Below are 11,047 nucleotides of genomic sequence, written 5' to 3' on the forward strand. Positions count from 1 at the left end.
TTTTATTTGTTCAATTTAAATTCACGCCTTTAATCTGTTTGTCTCGTCACTTTAGCATTTGGCTGTGAAGCAGGTATGAAAAGATTAGAACAATGTTTTGGTACTACCCACACTGCAGAATATATGAGGTTTGTATCAAATTGCTTCTTCACAAGCTTTTATAAAACTTAAAACAGAAATAAACAGCAACAACAAATCAGATAGGAACCAACAATGCTTTTATTTGTTTGGAGATATTCAAAAATAAAGGACCTGATGGCACGGGCATATTCCAACATAGCTAAGCCACAATTTATCAGGTTTAAATTGCAAAAGAGTGGTTCAGGGAGCAGACGCATCAAGATAATCTTGAGTTCACACAAATAAAAACATTATAAAAAGGCCTATCTATAAAAGTGAGTTTTAAGACATGATTTAGCAGAAGATACTGATGGTTCCAGCCTTATCTCACAGGCAGCTCGAGGCGCAAAGCCGAGGCGCGCGGACTAGAAATGCCCAATCGCCCTTCATCTGGAGGTTCGACCTTGGAACAGCTAACAGAGGCCTGTCTGAGGATCTCAGGCTGTGCAGGGGCTCGTGGGGGGTTAAGTAGAGTGATGATGTCATCTTTTTAAACACCTGACACCACCAAAATATTACATTTACTTTGTTTCTTTAATAATTATAATAATGCATTGGTTTTATGTAGCGCTTTTCTGGACACTCAGAGATGCTTTACATCCACTCCATACTTGGTGGTGGTAAGCTAGTATTGTAGCCAAGGCTGCCCTGGGGTAGACTGACAGAAGCGAGGCAGCCAGTCTGCACCATCGGCCCCTCCGACCACCACCAACCACTAACTCACATATTATATTTGCTAGGCTTCCTGGTGTTTCCCAAACGGTCTCACATCCAAGTACCGACCAGGCCCTTCCCTGCTTGGTTTCCAAGGTCTGACGAGATTGGGCAGAGCAAAGGCGGTATGGCCACGCCGCTTAGCAATGCTTTTGCTGACATGAATTATCTTTTTTTTCATAGCCAATGAAGCTTTGTATTAAAGGAACAGGCAACCGTTTTTACATACTGAGATATGTTCTTACCTGAGCTTAGACGAGTTGATGCGTAACTGTCTGGTCTTTGTGCGTGCGCTTAGTCACGCAATGTTGTTAGCGTTTAGCCTCTCCCAGCAAAGGTATAGCTCCAGACTGGGGTGAAGTTAGAAGCTACCATGCTGTTCCATGTTTTCCATATTTAAATAGTAAAGTGATATAACTGCGCGGATGTCGAAGTACTCCTATGTTATGCTGGGAGAGGCTAAATGCTAAAACAACATTTCCGTGACTGAGCGCACGCACAAAGACCAGACAGTTACGCATCAACTCGTCTAAGCTCGGGTAAGAACATATCTCAGTATGGAAAAACTGTGGCCTGTTCCTTTAAATGCACTGCCTGAACCCCTCAAAAAAGTCATCACTTTCCTGTAGGGAAATCTGTTCTCCGCATTTGCCCCATCTTTCGATTCCGCTGGGGCAACTGTCAGGAGAAGTGGGCGACTTCAGTGCAGCCCCCAGGGACCCATCTCTACATGTCAAAAAAACGTCACACGCTCTAATGTTTTGTTGGACCGCTTTGATTACAGCACACTTCCACGGTGGCATTGTTTCAATAAGCTTCTGCCATGATGAAAGATCCAGTGTTGCATGAATTTTTCACCAAGATGTTGTATTGATGACGGGTGAATCCCAGGGCACTCTCTAAAAGAGAATTTTTATCTCAATGAGATTAATGAGACAACTGCGCAAAGCCTTTTCCAGCACATCCCAAAGATTCTCAGTGGGGTTAGAATGTGGACTCTGTGCCGGCCGATGGGGTGAAAATGAAGTCTCATAATCCTGAGCCAAGTATTTCATAATGTGAGTGGGATGAACCCTAGCATTGTCATCTTTGAATATGCCTGTGCCGTCAGGGAAGAAGAAATCCATTGACCTGGTCATTCAGGATGTTCAGGTCGTCAGCTGATCTCATCCTTAGTTACATCCTGGTTTTGCTGCGTTCGTCTATGGATCTTTCAACTGTCCGGACCTATCCTGGCCTTAGCCATCTGTAAACTCCGGTCAATTATTACTTCCCTACATGTACGTCTGGGCCTGATCTCAGTGGCTGCGTGAGATATTTTGACTTTCTACCTACCATTCAGCGAGCGGGGGAGGCGGGGCTTGTCGGTGACATCAAACATTTGCGCCGATTTGCGGGTTGTAGTTTAGCAATGGCGGCGGATACGAAAGTAATGGAAGCTCTTCAATCCGTCCTGGCTCGGCTCCCAAATATCCAGAAATTAAAATTGAAGCCTTGGAATATGCAAGGAATGTTCCCAAGAGTTATGATAGAGTTATAATAGAGTTATGATAGTTATGATAGAGTTATGATAGAGTTATGATAGAGTTATGATAGAGTTATGATAGAGTTATGATAGAGCTATGATAGTTATGATAGAGCTATGATAGAGTTATGATAGAGTTATGATGGAGTTATGATAGAGTTATGATAGAGTTATGATGGAGTTATGATAGAGTTATGATAGAGTTATGATAGAGCTATGATAGTTATGATAGAGCTATGATAGAGCTATGATAGTTATGATAAAGTTATGATAGAGTTATGATAGTTATGATAGAGCTATGATAGAGTTATGATAGAGCTATGATAGAGTTATGATAGAGCTATGATAGAGCTATGATAGAGCTATGATAGAGTTATGATAGTTATGATAGAGATATGATAGAGCTATGATAGTTATGATAGAGATATGATAGAGCTATGATAGTTATGATAGAGTTATGATAGAGCTATGATAGTTATGATAGAGTTATGATAGTTATGATAGAGTTATGACAGAGCTATGATAGTTATGATAGAGTTATGATAGCTGCTCGGGCGCATTATATACTTCACGATCAAACGCAAGCGAAAATCAGATCCAATCGTTTCAAAGGAGTTCACCCCTCCCACCTGATAACGGAGCTCAATTGTGAAAGTCCAGACCCTTGCACAAAACGCAGTAAGTAGGTTGCCTGGCCTGCCAGACACTCCTCCTTTCTGTTCAAAAGAAGAACCGTCTGGACAGCTCCTCGCAGCCTATCATTTCACGATTTTACCCACATCGGTCCAATGACACACCAAGAGGCGGGACTTCATTCCCCCAAGAGGCGGAAGCCGTCACCACACTCTACCAAAACAATAGAGATGGCATGTGCGGCAAGTGATGCAATGTTTTCTTCTGCTCTTTTGTCTGTTTTAAATCCCTAAAACCGGAGCAAGAAACAGCGTTTGAAGCGCTTCTCGTAAATAAGGACGTTTTTGGAAAAGCCTCCTGCTGCTTGTTGCTGCGACATATCTAGTGTTGCTCTGATTGGCTGATCACGCCCACCGAGAAATCGTTGGGATCATGCTCGTCTCCCAGACTACATGTCTTTGAAATATCCATGAAAAAGCATGTAGTTTGGCAGGCCAGGCAGGCTACAATGGCTAGTCCGGACCTGTAAAGTAGCTTGGTGTATAAGAAGTTACGCCAAAACGAATGGTAAATGGACTCAACTTATTAGCGCTTTTCTACCTTTATCAGGCCAAAAGCACTTTACAGTAAGGAACCAGTCACCCATTCAATCTCTCATTCATACACCAGTGTACGCAGACACTGGAACCCATGACCTTCCAACTGCGCCACCATCGCCGCCTCCATTGACAATCTTTGGGATATGCATTTGCACAGTGGTCTGACTCAGTATAAGATCTTTGTAAAAAATGAATGTAATACCTAACACTGGCCTTAAATGAATGTTGTGACATTGCAGAAGCTTATCGAAACTAAACTGGTGTGCAATGACCTTTTTTGTTTGTATTTGGCCACGTAGTGCATCTGAAAATCAAGAGCTGAATGCCTGTAGCTTCAAAGAAAGGAGACACTGGAGGTGGATCATGTTTTTTTCCAAATCCTCCGAGAGGCTGAAGAATGTAGATTACAAAACCTGTCAGAGCAAAGCCATCCTCGAAATCAGCACAGTGGTTTTCAGCTGAGGCGTCGGGATCAAAAAGAGGTTCACGGAAACATTTTCAGTGGGAAAGCCTTAGGGAATATTTCTTGGAATATTTAGCTGCGGGAAAAGTAGGAAAACATGTCCCGAGTTTGTTTTAAACACAGCAGTGAAAGTAACAAAGCAGAAAGTATTGCAAATTTGGTGTACATAACATTTATGAGCATTCTTTTACTTTTACATTTCGAATTGAATGAATTTCACCGTGGACTGAATGGGATTAAATGTTAAATTATTTTGAATGAGGTGTAAATGCGTTTATTTTCACAGTGACCTCTTTGTGCCGCGGGTGAATCTGAAGGGGCAGTGAAGTATTTCTACACAGAAACAGAATAATAAGGTCAGAAATCACCAGCAGCTCATTCAGACTCTGACGTTTCACCTGATTTCGACCTTGTTATATAACAACATACATACTGTTTACTTATAAAATACAATACTTTTACTTTTGCAGTTTTTTCCTTTGACACTTTTACTTTAAGTGAATTGGTTTGTTCTGTATCTGTACTTTTACTTAAAGTCACTATAGCAGAGGTGTCAAACTCATTTGGGTCGCGGGCCACATATAATGTCAACATGAAAATACTATTAGGAAAACGTGTTTCCAATAAATGAATAATAATGAGCTGTGATTTTAAAATAAAAGTCCGACAGGGCTAAAATAAATAATAATGTGTTAAACTTGTATTGCTCTATAATTTGTGCTCTACAAGTCAGGGGCCAGATTAAATCATCTCGCGTGCCGGATTTGGCCCGTGGGCCGCCAGCTTGACATAACTGCACTATAGGAAGCCACTAAATTAAAATATTGTTGTGATCCAAAATCATTCCTGACTTTCCTAACATATTTGTTGCCTCCCGACGGTTCACAGGGGCGACTTTACAGGCACATTTAACAAGTCACAAAAACTTTAATAATAATAATAATAATGCATCGGTTTTATATAGCGCTTTTCTGGACACTCAAAGACGCTTTACATTGCATTATTCATTCACTCCTACCCGGTGGTGGTAAGCTACTGTTGTAGCCACAGCTGCCCTGGGGTAGACTGACGGAAGCAAGGCAACCAGTCTGAGCCATCGGCCCCTCCGACCACCACCAACCACTCACTCACTCACCACATTCGCTCGGCTTCCTGGTGTTACCAAACGGTCTCCCATCCAAGTACAGACCAGGCCCTTCCCTGCTTAGCTTCCAAGGTCTGACGGGATTGGGCATCGCAAAGGCGATATGACCACAATCACTTTAACAGAAATGTTAAAAAAAACTAGCCTGCAAGTTCATGAAACTGATAGAAGCCAGAAATGTCTGCGTTTACAATGTACTAGAGGAGGACAAAACTAATTCTATTCATTTACTAGAAAAAAACAAACAGGCAGTGCCTTTAAGAGAAAATGACGTCCTTCTTCCACCACTGAAACACAGGGGCTGAGTTTAGGCTTATTACATGTAACTCAATAATAAACCATTTAAACGTTAACATTTTGGACTATACTGTTGCCCTGATCACAAAACATGCTCCGAATGACCAACTCCACACCCTCAAAGCTATTATTGCAGTGGGTAATCAAACAATGGATGTTTAGTGTTCGACACCTCCACAGCATGGCGACGGTGGTGCAGTTGGTAGTCGGTCGTCTCGTGATCGGAAGATCGGGGTTTGGATTCCCAACTCCCCAATGTTCCCTCTGTCATTGTGTCCTTGGGCAAGACACTTAACCCTCCTTGACTCCAGTGTCTGTGTACACTGGTGTATGAATGGGAGAGTGAATGGGTGACTGGTTCCTTGCTGCAAAGCTGTTTGAGCCTAAGGAAGGTAGAAAAGCTCTATAGATACAGACGGCATCCCATCATTTCGCCAAGGGGGAAAATAGAATCTTTAGAGAAACACAATTCTCCACTCTTTTTAGCCATTTCTGGCGGAATATCAACTTATTTATCACATACAAATAAAGTCAAGTGTAAATCGGGCCCATATGGATATTTTGTCACAACAGATTGTTCAGTAGAAGTGAAAAAACGGCAGTTGTAGCAAGCGCTAGCTAACCGTTAGCATTAGCCCGATGCTAACATGTAGCATCAAGTTAGCATTCTCTGTTATTCATGTATTTATGGGCTGTTGAACCACTTTGCTCCTCCCCATGTCTTTGTATCATTATTTAGTAGAAAACTATATCCATAATTCAGGGTTTGTTACAGTAGTTTTTGAATAACTAATAAACATTTTTTCCAAAGTGTTTTCCCCTTAACTGGGCGATTCCAGAGATGCCGTCGGTAACTATATAAGCTAAGTCCATTTTACATCTCCATGGAGACGAGCTGGAGATGTCCCGCTAAAGGTCTAAAAAAACACTTATTCTATTTAGTCAGTGAATTGCTGAATGGTGTGACTTTGATACAGGTTTAGCATGGCATAAACTGAAATGAAAAGTTTAATAAGGGTCATGGCTTGGGGTGACATAACCTGTAGGAAGATCTTCACTTTTTCACGAGCTCCACATCAGAGCCACCGTCTCTGCGTCACTCTCTCCTCTTCTTCACCTTCGGCCATGCCTGCTTTCCTCACCTCTCAGTGCCCATATGTCCGAATGTGCCTCCCTTTCTCTCCCTGCGTCACGTCACTGGAATATCGAAACCGCGCTAAGTCAACACCTCGTTTCCATGGCGATGCGCTGTGTCTCTCTCTCCCTCTCTTCAAACCGAACCCACCTGCGTCACAGCGTCGTTCATCACACGCAGCCATCATCAGCTCCTCTCGGAGGCTCCGCCGCTCTTGTCACTCACGTCCCACGGCCTTTCGGGCTTTATCTGTGCTTTAAAATCACAGCGATATCGTCCTGCATGAAGATGTGAGGCAGGTCACATGTCCAACGATAATTAATTAGTATGTTCTAGTTTGGTTCTTCATCGTCGATGTGTAAAAATGATCTTCTTCAAAAGTTTATGAGATGAGTGGGTATGTACATAGCAAACATGGAGATCTTTTAGGAAAAAATATACCTTTTTACTCAGATTGGACCAGATTATGGTATAAAATATGCTGATTTTGGACATCTCAGTGTAGGATTTTGGACATCTCAGTGTAGCAACAAACCACAAAATGTAATTGAACTGTTCTTTCAATCTAATGTTCCTGCTGTCTTAAACCTAGACTCCTAGAACACATAACAACTATCCATAACACACCTACATGATCAAAATTTTGTAATATATACATTTATATATTGAAAGAGAGATGTATTTCAAATATGTGCCGTTTGAGATGGCAAAAATAATAATAATAATAATAATGCATTGGTTTTATGTAGCGCTTTTCTGGACGCTTTACATTGCACTATTCATTAACGCCATACTTGGTGGTGGTATAAGCTACTATTCTAGCCACAGCTGCCCTGAGGTAGGTATATAAAAGTCAATTGTCAATCTGCTCAATCGGCCCCTCCGACCACTGTCTCCACCTCACTCACTCACTACATTCGCCCAGGCTTCCTGGTGCTCCCAAACGGTCTCCCATCCAGGCCCTTCCTGCTTCGTTTCCGAGGTCTGATGGGTTCAGATCAATAATCAATATCAGTCAAAGAATATCAACATAAAAAGCATCAGGGGAAGCACTAAACATTCTCCCATTACTCTGTCATAAGTCTAATAACAAATGCTGAGTTGTGAACATATTGTTCCACTAAATAAAGATCCAGATACATGGAGTGGAGCAAAGTGATTTAACAGCCCATAAATATGTGAAACACTGACAATGCTAACCAGGAAGCTAACGTTAGCTTCATGCTACAGATGCTAACGTTAGCAACAAGTGCCACTTATCGTTTCTACTGAACAATTTTAGGCTAATTTGTTTTGAATAAAGTAAATCACAATCAGCTCCCCATCTGAGACACATCACTTTGAATTTGAACATTTAGAATAGTGACGAGGTCTGTTTTCCCATTATAAACGAAAATTAGAAACTTAGCATATTCATAATGATAATTTCTGACACTCAACAAGAAGCTGCCGTCACCTGATACTCCCTTTTTTCACAAATCAGGTCCACGCATCGTCCCCTATCGAGCAAAGTCTCTCCCCTCGGCCTCCTCTATGGTGCTGTGCCCCCCTCTCCCTCTCCCCAGACGCTTCCCCGCGCCCCCTCCTTCTCCTCAGCATCCTGCCTCAGGTTTCCCATGGCAACTGTTGCCGCTGCGACAGGCCTTATCACTGCGCCTTGATTTGGGCTTCGAATGCTAAGTAGATGGCTGCAGCAAGAGTTACAGCCGCCTTACCTAATGTCATTCTGCAACACGCCGGGAAAGTTACCGCATTTTAACGACAGGACGAACGCCACGGCTCGAGTCATGTCGGCGTGAACTGTTTTTTGGTGTCTGTGAAATACACTAGGCACCCTTATGATTACACAACTGTGCCAGAAATTGTCGTGAATCCTTTGCTGCATCTTTGGTAAGAAAAGGAGCAAAAATAAACAGCGAGGGAGAGACTTGATCAAACTCTCAATCTGAGTTGGTGCAATTAGCAAATTATTATGTTGTAATTATTGCAGCATAATAATAAGATGTAGTAGATCAGGGGTAGGCAACGTCAGGTCCGGGGGCCAAAACCAGTCCTCAATCATCAAACTCTGGCATTCGAGATGATTTTGAGAAATATTATGACCCAAGTCAGAGATCAAAATAGTAAAAAAGTACTCTAGTAATGTGGAAAATACTGTCAATTCCTTAACATGTCTTAGCAGAGCCCCCTTTTAGGCCATAATCCTAAAAGAAGAATCATCTAAAGGAAGAAATGACTTAAATCTACTTGAGTAGAAAGTTTGAGTAGATTTGGTCTGGCCTTAGAGGAGATTCAACCTATTCTTGCCAATGGAACATTTTTTTTTCTTCATTCAGATTATTTTGTATAATTTCACGTGAAGAATAAATCATTTTTTACAGTAAAAGTTAATTTGTCTGATTTCCAGTGGGATTTCTATTTGTTCCATTGGCATAAACGTTTTTATTTGATCTTAGATTGGTTCAAACCGACTTTTAACATAAAAAAAAAAAGTGATGAAGAAGAAAGTGATGCTTTACTTCAATTGCCTCAATTGGCAGGTCCGCATTTGGCCTTTTTGTCCGGCCCTCCACTGAGCAAACTTGCCAACCCCTGTAGTAGATCATTTCTGTCACCATCACCTGACCCACTGTAAATATGGTCTGTCTTGTTTTTTAATGATTCACGTCACTCAAACACCACCGGCCGCCATATGGGATGTTCTTGTCCATGTGTCTGTGAAGGTTTCCTCCAGCTGCTGCGGTGTCTGGAACATATACAGAAGGTTTCTCTCTTGGGTGTTTCACTTTCCCTGAATAAACAGATAAATCTCAAAGATTGTTCTGGTTAAATAACGAGAAGAAAACAAGGGTTCATTGTTTGCAAATATCTATTTATATAAATATTGTATTTTTATTACCTTTGGGCAGGTCTACACGAGGGGTGTTCAAGATGAATCGGTTCATCAATGACTTGTCATTATGGGCTTGACTGATTGACAACGGCTGTAAAGAAGAAAGGAGCTAAAGCACCATCTGAGATCGAACATAAACGACAAGTAAACATCAAACGAAGCAACTGCTTTCTACAAAATAAAACTCTATGACTGAGTCAAGCATTATTAGAAGATGTTGCATTGTCATTTTTGCAAAACAGGTTAAAAACAGCTGCCCCATGACCCGGAAACGTAAAAGTGGAAGAAAATGGATGGATGGAGGTTTATACACTGTCTGACCAAAAAAAGCTCTCATATTTATTTGGTCGGCCTTTAGCTTTGATTACAGAACGGATTAACTGTAGCGTTGTTTCAATAAGCTTCTGCAATGCTAAAAGATCCAGGGTTGCATTCATTTTTGACCATGGTCTTGTATTGGGGGGAAGTGTGACCACTGTGCGAAGCCTTCACCAGCACGTCCCAAAGAATCTCAATGGGGATTAGATCTGGACTCTGTTTATATTTAGTTTTAGTCTTTCAACGAAAATGTCATTTTGTTTTAGTCAAGATTTAGTCAAATAATTAGCTTCAATTTAAAGGGACTATACGGAGTTTAAAAATGTTAAAACGAAGTATTTTCCTCCCTCTATATGTTCCAGCCATGCCCTATGTGTAGAATGAGCTCAGACCTTAAACTACTGACCTGGGGTGGCAGTAGTGAGTGTAAAATGGCCAACTTGCATAGATACAGACGGCATCTCGTCATAGAAGGGGGCGTGGCTTCGCCGAGGGGGAAAATAGAATCTTTAGAGAAACACAATTTTCCCTCTTTTTAGCCATTTTCTGGTGGAATATCAACATATTTATCACACATAAATAAAGTCAAGTGTAAATCGGGCCCATATGGATATTTTGTCGCAACAGATTGTTCAGTAGAAGTGAAAAAACGGCAGTTGTAGCTAGCGCTAGCTAACCGTTAGCATTAGCCCGATGCTAACATGTAGCATCAAGTTAGCATTCTCCGTTATTCATGTATTTATGGGCTGTTGAACCACTTTGCTCCTCCCCATGTCTTTGTATCTTTATTTAGTAAAAACTATGTTCATAATTCAGCATTTGTTACAGTAGTGTTTGAATAATTAGAGAAAATTTACATTTTTTCAAAATTGTTTTCCCCCTTAACTGTTTACAAAAATGACCATATATGGGCGATTCCAGAGATGCCGTCTGTATCTATCTAGCCCCTTTAAAATTTAGTCTAGTTTTAGTCTAAAATTGCTTGTAAATTTGGTCGACTTTGCAATCATGATACTTAAAAATCATATTTCATCAACGTTTTTTTCTTCCACATGAATAAAGCACAGATCAGTGACTTTGGCAGTGAATTGAGATTTAGTCACATTTTAGTTGACGAAAAATACCTGTAGATTTTAGTCATAGTTTTAGTCTTGTAAACAACTTTTAATTTAAGTTTTAGTCTCATCATCTTATTGTTATTGGTAA

This window comes from Gobius niger (assembly GCF_951799975.1).
Source record: "Gobius niger genome assembly, chromosome: 10".
Classification (NCBI taxonomy): domain Eukaryota; kingdom Metazoa; phylum Chordata; class Actinopteri; order Gobiiformes; family Gobiidae; genus Gobius; species Gobius niger.